We start from the raw sequence: 16,984 nt of genomic DNA, 5'->3' as shown, positions 1-16,984 counted from the left end.
GGAACAGTTTTCTGCACGCTCATGGGTTCCAGCCCATACTGATCTCTGGGTAGCACTCCTTCTCCCCATTGCTCTTCTAGCCCTTCCAGTGTCTTTGTCATCAACTGTCTGTATTAAATTCTCCCTGTTTGAAATACCTAGATTATTCATCTTTTCTCAATTGGGCCAGGAGTGATTTACTAATAACAGCTGAGATGACCAAATTCCCAGTTTTTATATTTCAACATTCTGGAAACTGATACTGTACCTCCAATGCCTTTCCAAAAAGTTGAAGTATCTTCCACTTCCCCCATGTTTTGAATGCCCTTTACTTTTGTGATGGAACAAAATCATGCTACGGTGACTTCTGGGTGCATAAGGGCCTGAGGGCCATAAGGGATTTGAGCAGCTATGTGCAGGTCACAGCCATCCATAGTGAGAATCTACCCATCCTCCCCGCAACCCAGAAAAGGCCTGCACAGAAGAAACACCATTGATATCCAACTAAAATATGCCTAAGGGATAGCTGGCAGCTGCCACGGGGGCTTTATGTTGGGCTGGTGTGTGTGGCATGTTCTATGGAAGGGAGCAAGGCGGGGCTTCTAGAGAAAAACACGGAAGTTGAGAGGGTTTGAATAGGTAGAATGGGAAATGGGAGAACACTCACATGGACACTCTGAAGCCCTGTTCTCCCTAAGGAGGAAAGTTAGCTGAACAAATCCTCTGCGTCTATATGATAGGAGATCTCAGACTGAAATTATTCCTAAAGATGTGTTTAAAACACCATCAAAGGTCATCTTGTATCCAGGATACAGAAGACTAACAAAGCAATATTTTAAAAAGGGTAACTCCTCATGCTTCCAACACACACACACGCCTCTGAGCTCAGGTGCACTCTGGTCCACCCCTCTCAGACCATCGGAAGAAACCTCAAGCTGGAGAGCACAGTCCTTTCTTTTCTTTTTCCCACCTGCCCACAAGACAGTGTAGGGCTCCCCCAGTATAGTGAGGCAGAAGAGAGGAGCCCGGGACAGGACTTATGATCCAATGTTGGGGTAACTGAGGGTCAGTTCCAAGTCTCCCGTCATTTCTATAACCCGGCAGAATAGCATATAGTCAGCACCCAATACATGAGTATCGAATCACATTTGGTCTGCACTTCTGTGTATCCTCTCTACAAGTCTACCAACTGGAAAGCACCTTGCAATTCTGCTTCTGAGCCAATATACACACCATCATTTCTTTTAGCAACCTTCTGAGACAGGACTAGCTTTGAGAAATCCACTAGCATTAGGGAGTCCTATCAAAGGGCGTGAGGATAAAGAAAGATGTCAGTGATCAATATATTTTTGCTCACTGATGTGCAACTCAGATGTTAACTAGTACCAAGTGAGAGGTCTCATCAGACTTACAGTGGCAACAAAGTGGCTCACTTCTTGGGCAAGACTAACTTGAAATCTCTTTAGAAGAAAGAGGCTAGGAGACGAGCTTCTCCTTCCGAGAAGTAAGTTGGCAGGGCTGGCTAATTAACGTTAAAAGCAAATGTCTGAGTCACACTTCCTGGCTTTCTGGCTCCCTCCTTCTGGTCTCCCACTTATTTCTGAAACATGTGCACACTGTGAATAACACATTTCACACTAATGTAGACATGAATGATTTTAAGTTTCCCCAACCAAATCTGAAGATCTGTCTGTGATACAAATAAATATGTGCTTTGGGCTGTGATTTTTCCAGCTATGCTATTTAGAGTTATATACGCTTGTTTTCTCCTTTTTTTTTTCCTGTAAAGCGCCCAGGTTTTTCATAAATGCAGGGTATGTGCATTGGGGAAGGGATGTGGAAACTTACTGAACCCTGGGTTGGTAAAATCCTCTGGGAATATGAATGTCACTATCACTTTTCCTGCAGGTAAATGGGGTGGAAATTTCAATTCTTGGTTTCACAGCACACGTTTCAAAAGGAGCCTCCTTATGGTTTTGTAATTGATTTTCAAATAGTTTTATTTTTAAGTGAAATAATACTTCAAGTCTGGCAATAAAAAGCAATGGTTCCTGTCCTCCCCATCCCCCACCCCCAAGTCCACTTCCCAGAGACAACCACGTAGTTCAGATGTTTGTCCTGAATACTCATCCTGCTATTTCTAAATAACATACTTAGTTTACAATTTCTTGCTGTATCAGTGTCAGAAATGATCTATTGACTTCCTGTTAGGCTAGATGAGGCTTTAGAACTCTTACAGGTCACCAGCCCCCTTGCCACTTCAGGAATTAAACAAGCAGCCAATGGCTACATTATTAATGACTACGTAAATACTGATCACTGCTAAGGCAGGGCGGCACTTTCATCTTTTCATTTCTTTTACAAGTTTTTTGTTTTTCTTGGAATTAATCATTGCCCCAAACCCCCAATCGTTTCTGTTTACCTCATTTTCTATGTACTTTAATTTGTTTTTCTTCCATACCTTCCAGTGGCTTGGCAAAGGGCCTCTGAGTAACAGTTTCAGAAATGTATCAGTGTCAGAAATGATCTATTGACTTCCTGTTAGGCTAGATGAGGCTTTAGAACTCTTACAGGTCACCAGCCCCCTTGCCATTTCAGGAATTAAACAAGCAGCCAATGGCTACATTATTAATGACTACGTAAATACTGATCACTGCTAAGGGACCAAGGGTGTCAGATGTTCTGTCGGTTCTGTTGATCTCTGTTGATGAGAGATCTCCCGTATAGCTCTACATCCTCCTTTTTTCTGGACTGGGTGTGGATTGCAATCCAGGTTTCCCCTCATGACCTTTCTGGGTTGTTGGATTTAGTATCTTCCTCTTTTCTTTGTTTCTGTTTCTCTCTTCTCTTGCTTAAGCACATCCTCCAGTAGCTTCCTGATACCAGTTGCTTGAGAAACAAATGGAGTTTGTATCCATCTGTAAATACTTGCTTTCAAATTTGATCAATGGCTTGGGAATACAGATCCCTTGATTCAAAATTACTTCTCCACGTACATTGAAGTTCATTGCTCCATTGTTATCTGGCCTTCATTATGCTCTTAAGAATGTATGCCATTAAGCATCTTGTCCTTCAAGTGTGACCATTTGTCCTTCCCTGGAAGCCTTCAGGATCTTTAATTCCTTATGTGCCTTGGTATGGATCCTTTCATCCCTTTCCTGAGCTGGATGATTATTGGAAGTTCTAGAAGTTCTTCTCGTAATGTTTCTTTAATAATTCTCTTCTTTCTCTTTTCTTTCATTTCCCTTTCTTGAATTTTTTTTTGAGACAGAGTCTCCCTATGTCACCCTTGGTAGAGTGTCGTGGCATCACAGCTCACAGTAACATCCAGCTCTTGGCTTAGGTGATTCTCTTGCCTCAGTCTGTCAAGTAGCTGGGACTATAGGCACCCACCACAATGCCTGGATATATTTTGTTTGCAATTTGGCCGGGGCCGGGTTCGAACCCGACACACTCGGTATATGGGGCTGGTGCCCTACCCGCTGAGCCACAGGTGCTGCCCCATTTCTAGAATTTTTAATTGATGATCAAAGTTTCTTACCTTTTCTATCCTATCATTCATTTTTCTGAATTTTTGTTTTATTCTCTGGGAGAGTTCATTTATTTTGTCTTCTAATTCTATCAAATTTTTTTCTTTTTCTTTTTTTTCTTTTTGAGTTAGGCTGTTTCTCCATCACTCAGCCTGGAGCAGCTCACTCATAGCTCACTGAAGCCTCAAACTCCTGAGCTCAAGCAATCCTCTTGAGCTGCCTCCCAAGAGACTAGAACCACAGGTACACACTATTATGCCTAATTTTTTTTATTTTTTTTGTAGAGACAGTGTCTCACTATGTTGCCCAGGTTAGTCTCTAACTCCTAGCCTTGAGTAACCTCCCACCTCAGCCTCCCAAAGTGCTGGGATGACAGGAATGATCTACCATGCCTGGCCATTCTGCTATTTAGGGTTTTTTTTGTTTGTTTGTTTTTGGCCAGGGCTGGGTTTGAACCCGCCACCTCCAGCATATGAGGCCAGTGCCCTGCTCCTTTGAGCCACAGGCGCCGCCCCTGTTATTTAGTTTTTTTAAATTTCAGTTACATTTCTAATTTTCATGTCTGCTTTTGTATTCTCTGTTCCTCCTTTCCCATGACATTCTTGTATTTGGGGCTGTAATATTCTTCTCTCTCTGAGGAGATTAATTTAGTGAGCTATATATTTGTGCAATAGTGGGGTGGGGGTGTCACTCTCCACTTTGAGCCTGGCAGGACTTATGAACCGGGCAGCAGCAGCTGAGGGGATCAGGCTGCATGAAACCCTAGCCTTGCCCTCCAGGCCAAGAGCAGGGGACCTTTCTCTGAGAGAAGAACCTTTCAAATTCCTAGTTTCTTGTCTGGAGTAGAGGCATAAGGAAAGAACGGAGGGCCCTGCTCCGTTGCAGACTTGAAGATTTTCATTTCACCTGTCTGCTAGGAGCTCCACACCACTCTCCACCTCTACTGTGCCCCTGCCCCTGAGTATGAAATGGCTGAAGGGACTCACTTTCTCCAGACAAAAAAAAAAAATCTCTCATCTCCTGAGGGTGCTGTATAAGATCTAGGATTCATCTGTGTATATAGATAAAACTGTTGCTTTACTCTCTGTTTCCCCTACAATTTCTGCAGTTTTGGTGTTTGAAGGCCCTGGACTTTTCTGGATCTCTGTAGAGTGAGCTTCTCATTCTTTCCTCATTGCCAGACATCCAGAAGAGGCAGAGGTCTGCCCTTCCTACATCCAAGGGGAATCATCAAATGTGAAAACGAAGCAGACCTGAAGAGCAGCTATCCCGGAGCTTGGTCAAAGTGGGAAAAGGAAGCCCCCGGTGGGTAAACAGAGCCCTCCTTGGTGCCCATCCCAGACGGCCCAACCCTGTGTCATCAACCACCTGTGGCTTCTCTCTAGGGCCACCACTGACCACATGGCCACTCACAGTTCCCACGGGTTCTGTGACCATGGGTTTTCCTGACTGTCCTCCTCTGCTACATCGACAACAAAGCTTCAGGCCAACACCCAACCTCTGCTGGCCTTGCGCTTTCTCTGTCCTTAGCCCTCCCGAGCAGAGTGCTGGAGGGAGCAGAGTGTGACTGCTCTAGTCTAGAGACCCTTTCCTCAGGCAAAGTCCCCATCCTTACCTGAGCTCAGAGGGCTGAACTGAGGATTAAATAAGACAGCATGTGGTAAGGCACATGGCAAGTACTCAAAAAAGTGGTGACAATTTTAACATCTCTTAAACTAAACTAGTTATCTTTTTTCCACCTCCAGATATAAATGGAACTAACAAACTTCAGTGATTTCAGACTTCATCTCCCTTGGAAATGTCTCCCAAAGCGATGCTTCTATCTGTTAGGAATGCTTTCACACTATATAGAAAACCCAATTTACAGGGGGTTTATTAGATAATGAGCTATTTTTATTCACAACACTTCTGAAATCAAATGTGTGAGCCATTCTCCACACCAACCAATTCTCCAGCTCTCTGGGCACCTGCTGGGTGTCCTATATAATTCGATTCAGTTCTGGCTCTAACTACCCAGAGTTAACGTCAGAATCCATAGGTTTAAGGGCTAAGACTACCCTTATTTCAGATGCCAGTCACAAGTACAGGGTCCCCAGTTTACTCACACTTCTTTCCAACTCACCTACAAATTGGGGATGACCATACAACCACCTCTGGTTTGTTAATTTGCTGGTACTCACAAAACTCAGAGAAACATTTTATTTGCGATTCCCATTTATTGTAAAGCTTTTTTTACAAACTCAGGGACAGCCAAATAGATCAGACACATAGGGCAAGGTATAGAGGAAGGGTGCAGAGCTTCCATGCCCTCTCTGAGTGTGCACCTCCACTTGTTCGCCAACGCAGAAACTCCCAAAATTCCATTGTTTAGAGTTTGTGTTTTACTGGTGTTTTTTTTTTGTTTTGTTTTGTTTTTGTTTTTTTGTCTAGTGGAGGGTTCATTACAGAGGCATGAGAGAGTAAATCATTGGCCATCAGTGATTAGCTCAATCTCCAACCCCTCTTCCCTCCATAGAGGTGGCAGGTGGAGGGTGGAGGAAGCTGAAAGTCCCCACCTTCTAATTATGTCTTGGTCTTTCTGATTACCAGCTTCTATGCTGAAGTTATTACCTAGGGGGCCCCAGACACTAGTAATCTCATTAGCATATAAAAGACTTCCTCTTGAAAGTCCAAGGGTTTTAGGAGCTATGTGCCAGGAACTAGGACAAAGGCCAAATACCTACATATATTGTTTAGTTTGCCCTAGATACAATCCATATTTTCTTATATAACAAGAAGACCTGAGATAGGTGATTGTAATCAGTGCAGCTACTTGACAAGGCCATTGTGGGACTTTGTTCTATCTTTCTGTTTTGCCATCCATAGCTCTGTTTAGAAAAGATTTCCCGGGCAGCACCTGTGGCTCAGTGAGTAGAGTGCCAGCCCCATATACCAAGGGTGGCAGGTTCAAACCCAGCCCCGGCCAAACTGCAACAAAAAAATAGCTGGACGTTGTGGCGGGCACCTGTAGTCCCAGCTGCTCAGGAGGCTGAGGCAAGAGAATCACGTAAGCCCAAGAGCTGGAGGTTGCTGTGAGCCGTGTGATGCCACGGCACTCTACTGAGGGCAGTAAAGGTAGACTCTGTCTCCACCAAAAAAAAAAGAAAAGAAAATATTTCCATTATGGGCACCAAATGGCTGCCACAGCTCCCAGAATCACACCTACATCCAAGGAAAGGCAAAAGAAGAAAGGAGTAGTGCAAGCAGCATTTGTCTTCTCAGCAGAGAAATATATTTTCTTCCCAAGACCTCCAAAAGATTCCTGCTTATATCCTATTTACCAGAACTATACCACGTAGTCCTTTGTAGCTAAAAGTCCTTCTAAAGCTTTAAATCATTCGGATTTTATTGCCTCTATACCACAGACTCTCATAGGAGCAGAGAATTGAGATCGATGTTAGATTATCCAAAGAGCAGTATCTGCTATTGCCTCTTCTTTCTATAATACACAGAAAGGGTCAGGAAATCATATCAACAGGTAGATGATAGATCATTCAATCAATTGATAGGTAGATATACACCTATCATGTTTCTATAAATATAATTTCTATAAATATATACATATTTATCTGTACATGACTATATATGCACATACACCTATGGTCAGGTGAGCTGACATTTCCACTTTATTTATTAAGAAAAAAGAAATAAAAACTTTTTTTAAGAAAAAAGAAATTGTATTTTTCATTTTTGCTGACATCTGTGTATTTCAGGATTTTATGGACACTGTCTTAAATCCTTGCAAACTAGCAATGTAGACTTTGTCTCCATTCCATAGCTAGCGGCTAATAACACAAGGTTGCTTAGCCAGGTAGAGCAGGGTTAGCCCATACACCTCTCCGATTTCAAAGCCATACAGATGCATAAGGATTTCCCAGAGGAGAATGTGTAATCCTGGGAAGAGCCCCTGCAACTCCCCAGAGAACTCACCCCACCCACGGGAAGGGGAAATGCATATTATGCTCCTGAGTATGAAACCAGAACAAAAATATTTCTTTGCAGTGTTTTGGGGTTGCCCCCTCTAAGGCTTCTCCAGAGCTGTCCAGAACTGTTGTGTGAACAGAGACGCGAATGAACAGCAGCTTTGCCGTGGGTGAAAACTCGCTCCTATAATTATTAAGTCAAGAAACAGACTACACGAGATGAGATGATGTGTAGCAAAGATCTTTATTTTAGGGGGTTGATTTTATACCTTTCTAGTCACGTAAACACTTATTCTATTATCTGTTAGTTTCACCATTACCTCAATTTACCTATCTGAAATCAACTAAAAAGGAAATATCCTGTTACTACATCAACATAATGACTTTTGCAGTAAACATCTTCTTTTAAACACTGACTAATCTCTGGGCAGGTGTGTAAACAAAATCATAAAGAAGAAAGTAGCCACAGGGGAACAGAGAATATCTTCAAGCATTCACTCAGTTTACTCAGTATGAAGTAATAGACCTCTGACAATATGTTGTGAACATAAGTCAACCCTTTGGCCCGTATCTCTGAGGAAGGGCGGCATGCCCTTTGATCTCAGGCTTCACGGGGTGTACAGCTTTAGAGAGATGGCTTAAGGAATTTATAACTCCAAGGAAGCCAACTCTGCATGTAGCCCAGGGGGGTCCAGGTCCCCTAAGCCTCTGGAAGAAAAGCAAGTCATTTTAAACTCACACTGAATTCACTTTGTGTGCTTGATGTAGGATTTGTTTATTTCTAAATATTATCCTACAAGGACCCTTGGACTTTTCTAAGTTTTCAAGCATAGAGTACATTTCATCTCAAGCACATTGGAAGCTTTTTTGTCTGGAGAGAAGTACCATGCCCTTGCTATCCAGAACCAATAAGCCAAGACTTGCTCCACTCTAAATACCACATGACCCTTGTACCTTGAGCTTGACCTCTGCGTGCTGGGTGTGATGCTGAGTTGGATCCTGGACTGGGAGGAATAAACTCTGGCATAGAGGAAGATACTGGCATGATTAACGAAATCTGAATATGGTATGAAATAATAGTATTGTAGAAATGTTACATTTCTCAAATTTTATACTTGAATTGTGATTATGTAAGAAAATATGCTTTTTCTTAAGCGCTACATACATGTATAAAATATTTAGGGACTTGAGGTCTGGGTTTCTGCAACTTACTTTCAAATATTCAGCAAAAGAATAAAAATAGGAATAAGTGTGAATAATAATGATAAATATTAAAAATAAAAATATATGACAGAAAGGTATAAATAAAAAATCTATAAATGTGAGAATAACAATAGAAATAATAATAATAATAATGCATATATTTCCTATGGCTCAACCTTCTGTCCTGAAAGAGAAGAAAGCCCCACATGGCAAAATGTGAACAAGGGGGGCTCCATGTGAAAAGCACACTGGAGTCAGTGAAATATTCCTACAACTTGTCAGTAGGTCTGACCATTTTTCCTAAATACAGCAAAAGAGTTAATTTTTAAACCTCTCTCAGGTGGCGTGTACATGCCGCTTTGATATAGGAGGCACACTGGAATACGCAGCAGAAGGAGGATGAAGTGGTGGCGATAATTTTCAGGCTCTGCACAGGTGTTGCCTCCCCTTCTCCACAAAGCAGTTCTCCAAACAGACACTTGGATCCTGCCCAGATAATTTCAAAACCACCGGCAAGATTCTCAAAACCTGCAAGTCTCAGTATTATCGCTAATGGGTTCATCTGCTAGAAGCTACATTTCTGGCTTCTTGACATTTAACTTATGACACTCCCTCTTTCTTGGTGGGCTTTGAAAGACTCTAAAGGGTTTTCCAAATTTGGCAGAGTCCAATCGGCCTTTCAAGGCAGAGTCTAATGGAAAGCTCCATGGGCTTGCACTTTGCCTCCAAAAGTTCCATTATGTTTTCCCAAGCTTTGTTCCTAGGAGTTGCTCTACCTACTACTGCCGTTAATATTAAATGGCTTGGCAAAGGACCTCGGAGTAAGTGCTTCCAGAAATTGGCACTTCAGGTGGATCTTCCCTGGGGCCTTCCTCAAGAGTGCATCTTCCCGAGCCTGCTGAATAATGACGGCCAATAGGGATTCGTGTAGTTAGAGCTCTAAGACCCATCAGCCCACTTGAGGGAAGCCACAATTCCCAGGAGCTGTGGTGGGGCCCAGGACAGGCAAGGTCACCAGAACCCAAAGGGAGAGTGAGTTGGGTAGAACAAGCTGCTTTGAGAGGAGTCATGACTTTCTGGAAGGTCAAGGCCAGCTGGAGGCACCCTCACTGAGAGAGGGCCAGGCAATAAAAGCCCTGACCTTCCACTCTCTCATCTCCTAAAGGGGCTCATCTGCCAAACCCAGCCAAAAACCAAGGGCAAAGAACCAGGGGTGGGGGGAAGGCAAGAGCACACTGGGAAGCCCCCATAACAGTGCATAGGGAAGCTAGAATTGTAATGAATCTGGCATATTCCATTTCCTCTTCTGTAAAATGGAAATAACACAAATAATACCTGCCTCATAATGAGATGATATTAAGAGGGTGGGCCAAACTCAGGGTCTGTTGTTTTTATTATATGCCAGGAAGGAAGTCTTTAATGGGAGGGCTGTGTCAGGAGGGGTCTTTGTGCCTTTGCTTGGCTTCACCAGTCAGGAGAAAACCGACAATCCCACAAGTTTTGCTAGTTTGAAGTCTCCTACTTGCTCACTTCAAAACTTACTACAAAGCTACAATAATCAAGACAGAGTGGTTTGTATGGGCAGGAAGATAGACACAGCTCAATGGAACAGAATTAAGAGTCCAGACATAAATTCTTACACTTTTATAGTCAATTGATTTTACACAAAGGTGCTAAGACAATTCAGTGGGGGAAAGAATCGCTTTTTCAACAAATGATGTTGGGACAACTAGACATCCACATGGAAAAAAAGGAATTTGGACTCATCTCATATCATATACAAAATTAACCCCAAATAAATCTAAGAGCTAAAACTATAAACTCTAAGAAGAAAACATGGGTGTAAATCTTTACCCCCTTGAATAAGCAATTACTTCTTAGCTATGACATCTAAAACACAAGCAACCAAAGAAAAACAGATCAATTTGACATCATCAAAACTAAAAACTTCTCTGCTTCAAAGAACACCATCAAAAATTTAAAAAGACAATGCAGAATGAGAGACTACTTTTTCAAATTACATATAAAATAGGGGAATTCCATCCAGAATATATAAAGAATTTTTACAACTCAAGAATCAAAGACAAGTATCTTCCTTTAAAGTGGGCAAAGAATTTGAATAGATATTTCTCCAAAAAAAGATACACAATAGCCAATTAAAAAAAAAAAACACATAAAAGATGCTTACCATCATTAGTCATTTGGGAAATGCAAATAAAAACCACCATGAGCTACTACTTCACACCCACTAGGATGATGATAATTTAAAAAGAAAGAAAGAAAACGGACCATATCAAGTGTTGGCAGACAGTCCCCCTCACTCTGCTGGTGGGATTGTAAAATGGTGCAGCCTGTGTGTGATAATTCCTCACAAAGTTAAGCATAGAGTTACATAGGACCCAGCAATCACTATTCATAATAGCCAAAGAGTGAAAGCAACCCAAATGTCCATCAACTGACAGGCCGATAAGAAAAATGTGGTCTAACCACAAAATGAAATCATCCATGAAACAGAAGAAAGTACTAATACACGTTACAGTGTGGATAAGCCTTGAAAATACCATGCTAAACATAAGTAGCCAGACACAAAAGGACATATGTTGTATGAATCCACATATATAAAATGACAAGAATAGTCAAATTTGTAGGCACAGGAAGTAGACTAATGGTTGCTGGAAGACAACGGAGGGGCAAGTACAGCATAACTAGGTACAGGGTTTCTTTGTGGGATGTAATAAAAATGTTCCAGAATTAGATAGCGGTAATAGTTGTGGGAGACTGAGCACCGGGATTGTAAGAGTGGTCACCGGTTCTTGAGGGAGGCGCTGGGAGTGGGACAATCTCGGACCAGGCTTGGAGATGTTTTGCAGCCTGGATACAAGCCCTCAAGCAACTGCATGCCTTAATGAGATAAGATGGATCGCTTGTTAGCAAGCAGGGTTATACTTTGAATATTTGTGGTGCAACAGTGTAGGAGTCAAGCCCACAGGGAAAGAGCTCCTAGCGACCATTAAGCACGTGATCCTACTAGTGGGCCCCCCACACCTGTTGTATACTGCTTCAATAAAAGGTCATGACAGAGGTTACTCTGGGTTTCCCTGCACCTATGGGAAGTCCACCTCTTGCAAGCATGTCCTTCTAATTCATGTCCCTGCTATTTCTTTCGTGCAGTGATGGGGTGCCACAGGGGCACCAAAAAAGTTAACAGGGTGCCATAGAGACACCAAAAAATAGTTGTGCAACTTATAATGAAGCCACTGAATTGTGCACTTTAAAATGGTGAATTTTATGACATGAAAATTACTTCTCAATAAAAAAATATTTTTAAAAACTCAATGGACAAGTTCATATAGGGAAAGGAAAAAAAATAATGAAAAGAGAAAAAATTATGGAAAGAAAAAACTGAGGTAATTATCCAGAAATTGCACAGAGAGATGAAGAGATAAAAAATTATGAAAGAAGGCTGGGCATGGTGCTCATGCCTGTAATCCTAGCTCTTTGGGAGGCATAGGCAAGAGGATCACTTGAGGCCAGGAATTTGAGAACAGCCTCTGCAAAATGAAAAGTAAAAAATTAGCTGGGTGTGGTGATGTGCACCTGTAGTTCCAGCTACTTGGGAGGCTGAGGCAAGAGGATTCTTGAGCCCAGGAGTTTGCAGCTGCAGTGAGCTATGGTGATGGCAATGCACTCTAGCCCAGGTGACACAGGAAGACCCTGTCTTAAAAAAATGATGTGAAAAAAAAATTAAGAGATATGAACGAAAGAGTGAGTAGAATGGACATATCTTCCAGAAGGAGAATGTAGAGAGAATAGGGAAGAATCGTATTCAAAGAGATAAAGAATTAGACCAGGTGCTAATGCCTATAATCCCAATGCTTTGGAAAGCTGAGGACCAGCCTGGACAACATAGTGAGATTCTGTATCTAAAAAGAAAACATTTTAAATTAGTGTGGCATGATGGCACACACCTATATTCTTAGCTACTTGGGAGGCTAAGGCTGGAAGATCATTTGAGCCCAAGAGTTCGAGGTTGCAGTGAGTTGTGATGATAATGATACTTCACCCCAGCCTGAGCAACAGAGTGAGACCCTGTCTCTAAAATAAATAAATAAATAGTCATAAGTTCTTAGATTGAAAAAGAAGTTCATATCACAAATAGAATAAGGAAAAACAAATTTACATCTTCTACAATATGATGAAACAGAGTACATCAAATACAAATAGGGTATCTTAAAAACCATTAGAGATAAAACAAAGAGGACTATCAGTGCGATGGCTGTTCCTTTGGAAGTAGGCTTCTTAAGAACAACCATGGACTCCCACAAACAAAGAAATACTTTAAAAATGATGATAGAAAACAATTCTCCAGCCACAGTTCTATCCCAGCTCGACTATTACATTGAGTGCCAGCAAAATCAAGATATGTGCTGACGGAACAACAAAAGCATGTCCTTTGAGCAGGAAAAAGAAATGAGTCTGAAATGGCAAGATGGAGGAACCATTGAGGAGCAAAGGTTGGGTTAAATGCTGGTAAATCTGGACAAGTGTTTCTAAACTTGACCCGTTATGATCCCTTTGGGGAAATGGGCTGCTCTGCTCTGCTCACACTTGCAGTAAGACTCTAGCTGTCATTCTCCCAGGTTTTATACATGGCCCATTTTTGCAAAGCACATTAGATGCTTTCTTCCTTAGTCTTGAGTGCAGTGTCCCCTCAGCAGACTCTAAGCCCCATGAGGATGGACACTGTGTCCACCTCACTCACCTCTGCATCCCCCTTCCCAGGATCTGGAACCCAGTAAGTGCGCCATGCACTTTTGTGGAATGAATAAATGAACTTGACTAATATGTATAACCTTGAGTTTATTCATTTGATTTTTAAACCAACTGTTGTGTCTTTTACTATGATTGTTCTGCCATTGAATGGACATTCTCCATAGGTCCCTTGGGATCTGACACTCCACTCCAGGCTGCCCCTCTGGGGGAGTGCCTTCCTCATTCTGGCTGTCCCCAGTGGAGGCCATCACCCCATGCCTGGTCTCCGACCTCCCCCCACACATGGGTGTCTCCCCAGCAGGCTGGGCATTGGCCCTCTTCTCAGGATCGTCATGGTCTCCCCTGGAACGGACGTCTACCCTTCTCCGCCCAACACAATGATGAGGATGGAATTGTTCAGAAACAGAAGGAAAAAATTGTGAAAGAAGGGAAGAAAGGAGAGAAGTGAAAGGAGAAGAGAAACTGTTTTTTTTTTTCTCTCTCTAATTAACCTTGCTTCCTCCACAAAACTACTTTTTGTCTTCATCACAATGTATTTTACTCACACAGACCCTTGATCTGGAATTGCCCCTGCCTTTGCCTTCTGAAATTCTACTCTTCTTCAATACAAAGGACAAGTATCTCTCTGTGGAGCCTTCTCTGATCACACACGCACACTTACAGATACATACGTGCTCACACACGTGCCCACATACACAGCACCCAATCTAAAAACCGCTCACTAGTTCTCCTGGGTTCCTTCTGCACTGTGACAGGCTTCTGTCATAACACTTGAGAAATTATGCCACAGTGGATTGTTCGTAGTCTGTTGGCCCCCACTAGACTGTGAGTGCTTTGAAGCCTGGAGTCTTTCTTTGCTAGCATTTAGCACAAGGACAGCACATAGTGAGTGCTCGGAAAATGTGCCAAATTAATGTACAGTTGATTTGCCATTTATGAGCAATCTCAGTGTTGAAGAGGTGATGGGGGCTCTTGTACTCTTTGGGAGTGGTGTTCTGTTGTTTTAGGGTAAACTTCTCTGGTGGCTCACAAATAAAAACCAGGTTATTTCTGGGCATGTTCTACAGGACAGTGGGGGGGCTGATTTAACCCAACCTCGTGGAGACAACCAACAGCCACCAGAAACTCACCTGCAGCATTTCTCAGGCAAACTCTGGCACTCAGCAGCTAATTAATCACTGTGGCTCATCAGTAATAAAAATCTGTGCTTTTCGGCCTCTGTTAACTTATAAATAAATTAGCATGATAAGATTTCCAATTCACAAAACAATGCCAAAATATAAAGAACTGCAGAAAGAAACCCACGTGCAATTAAAGAGGAAGAATCCAACATACCCTACAGGAATCTTTCTAACCCTGACTTCCCATGGCAGGAAAGATCCCTGCGTGTTCAACCCAGGAACTAATTTAAACCTCTCCCCCCCTGTAATTTTCAGCTCAGACGCTCAGGTTGCCCTGGCACTCGTCATTTACCAGGCTCGGGGAGCATGGCGTCTTCCAGTGTGTGTGCACGGTTTGCAGTTAAATACACACACCAGAAGCAGCCCCGCCGCCCTCTGCACTTCCTCTTCTCCCTCCTGTTCCCCCCTCCCTTTCACAGACTGCGCTGGGCTGGCTGCATCTGGCTCTGTCCCAAGTTTCACTGAACAGCTGGAACAATTTTTCTATTGTTCTTGATCTGAATTTTTTTAAAACCATAAATAACTTTGCTAGGCACCATTTCCTCTTAACTTTTAAACCTACCTAGATTTCAGATGTATTTATCTCTCATGCTTCTGACTCATGTATACCTTACTCATCCAAGTACCTTTTTGGGGTTTTTCCAGTCTTTTAATGAGCTATTTACAACCTGAAATGCCTGGGCAATCTCTGCAGTCATTGTTAGCATCTTCCAATCTCTTGTTCTTCCAGGAAGGCAGATCATTGACAGAATAAAGGACTTGTCATCAGGAACCCAGGGCGCGCGCACACACACACACACACACACACACACACACACACACACTCCCTATCACTCAAGCAAAGCTGATCATCAGTTCAAAATACCGAAACCACATAGTGAATGAACATTCCTGCTTAGCCAAATGGCCTTCCTGGACCCCGAACAGAGGATTACGTGTATTAGCAATATATGGGAAGAAACTGGAGTGATTAAATGAAAGGATTTCTGTACACAGAATGAAAGTATACATGACAAACACTCCTACTGAATGCCTTTTATCTAAGTGTTTTTGTTGTGGTAAATATGGCTCACATTTACCATCTCGGTCATCTTCAACTGGGACTAACATTGCTGCCCAGCCCGTCCCCACCCTCAACCTCCAGTGATCACTATTCCATTCCACTTTCTCTTTCTATGAAATTGTCTAGTCAGGTACTTCTTGTAAGTGAAATTATACAATATTTGTCTTTTTATGTCTGGCATATTTCACTGTGCCTAATGCTTTCAAGGTTTATCCATGTTTTTAACCAGAACTTGATTCCTTTTTAGGTCTGAATAATATCCCATTCTATGTAGATGCTGCACTTTGTTTACCCATTTCATCCGTGAATATTCGTTTCTCGTGAATATTCCGCTATGAAAAATGGTGTATGCATACCTGCTAAAGTCCCTGCTTTCAACTCTTTTGGTTACATACTCGGAGTGGAGTTGCTGGGCTGTTACCTCTATGCTAACTCTGTTAACTCTATGTTTAACTTTTGAAGAATCACCAAACTGATTTCTACAGCAGCTGCACCATTTTACATTAACACCAATGTAACACATCCAGCAATAATGTAAGAGGACCATCTATTTGGATAGGAAAAGAGATGGGGGCCAAGGTAGCTGCTTCATCTCCCTTGTGTGAGGAACATCCACTAAAGAAACAGCCCTATAAGTGAACATAGGATTTGATTCAGAAAGCTTCACTAATTCTAAGGAGCCCATTGAATTCTTAGCAAGTATGAATTTACAGGCAGCCAGAACCTTTTTCTTCTTTCTTTTCTTTTCTTTTTTTTTTTTTGACAGAGTCTCACTTTATCACCTGTGGTAGAGTGCTGTGGTGTCACAGCTCACAGCAACCTCCAGCTTTTGGGCTTAGGAGATTCTCTTGAATCAGCTTCCCAAGTAGCTGGGACTACAGGTGCCCACCAGAATGCCTGGCATTTATTTTTAATTTATTTTTATTGTTAAATCATAGCTGTGTACATTAGTGCAATCAAGGGGTACGATGTGCTAGTTTCATATACCATCTGAAATATTCTCTTCAAACTGTTCAACGTAGCCTGGATACTTTTTGTTGTTGTTGTTGTTGCACTTTGGTCGGGGCCGGGTTCAAATCTGCCACCGTCGGTATATAGGGCCAGCGCCCTACTCACTGAGCCACAGGAAACAGCCTTCCTTCCTTCCTTCCTTCCTTCCTTCCTTCCTTCCTTCCTTCCTTCCTTCCTTCCTTCCTTCCTTCCTTCTTTCCTTCCTTTCTTTATCTCTCTCTCTATATATCCCCCTACCCACTCTCCCTATCTTCCTCTCTTTCTCTCTCTCTTTCCCTCCCT

The sequence above is a fragment of the Nycticebus coucang genome, chromosome 8 (genome assembly GCF_027406575.1).
Source record: "Nycticebus coucang isolate mNycCou1 chromosome 8, mNycCou1.pri, whole genome shotgun sequence".
NCBI lineage: Eukaryota > Metazoa > Chordata > Mammalia > Primates > Lorisidae > Nycticebus > Nycticebus coucang.
The sequence above is the reverse complement of the archived record's forward strand: the minus strand, read 5'-3'. Positions refer to the sequence as shown.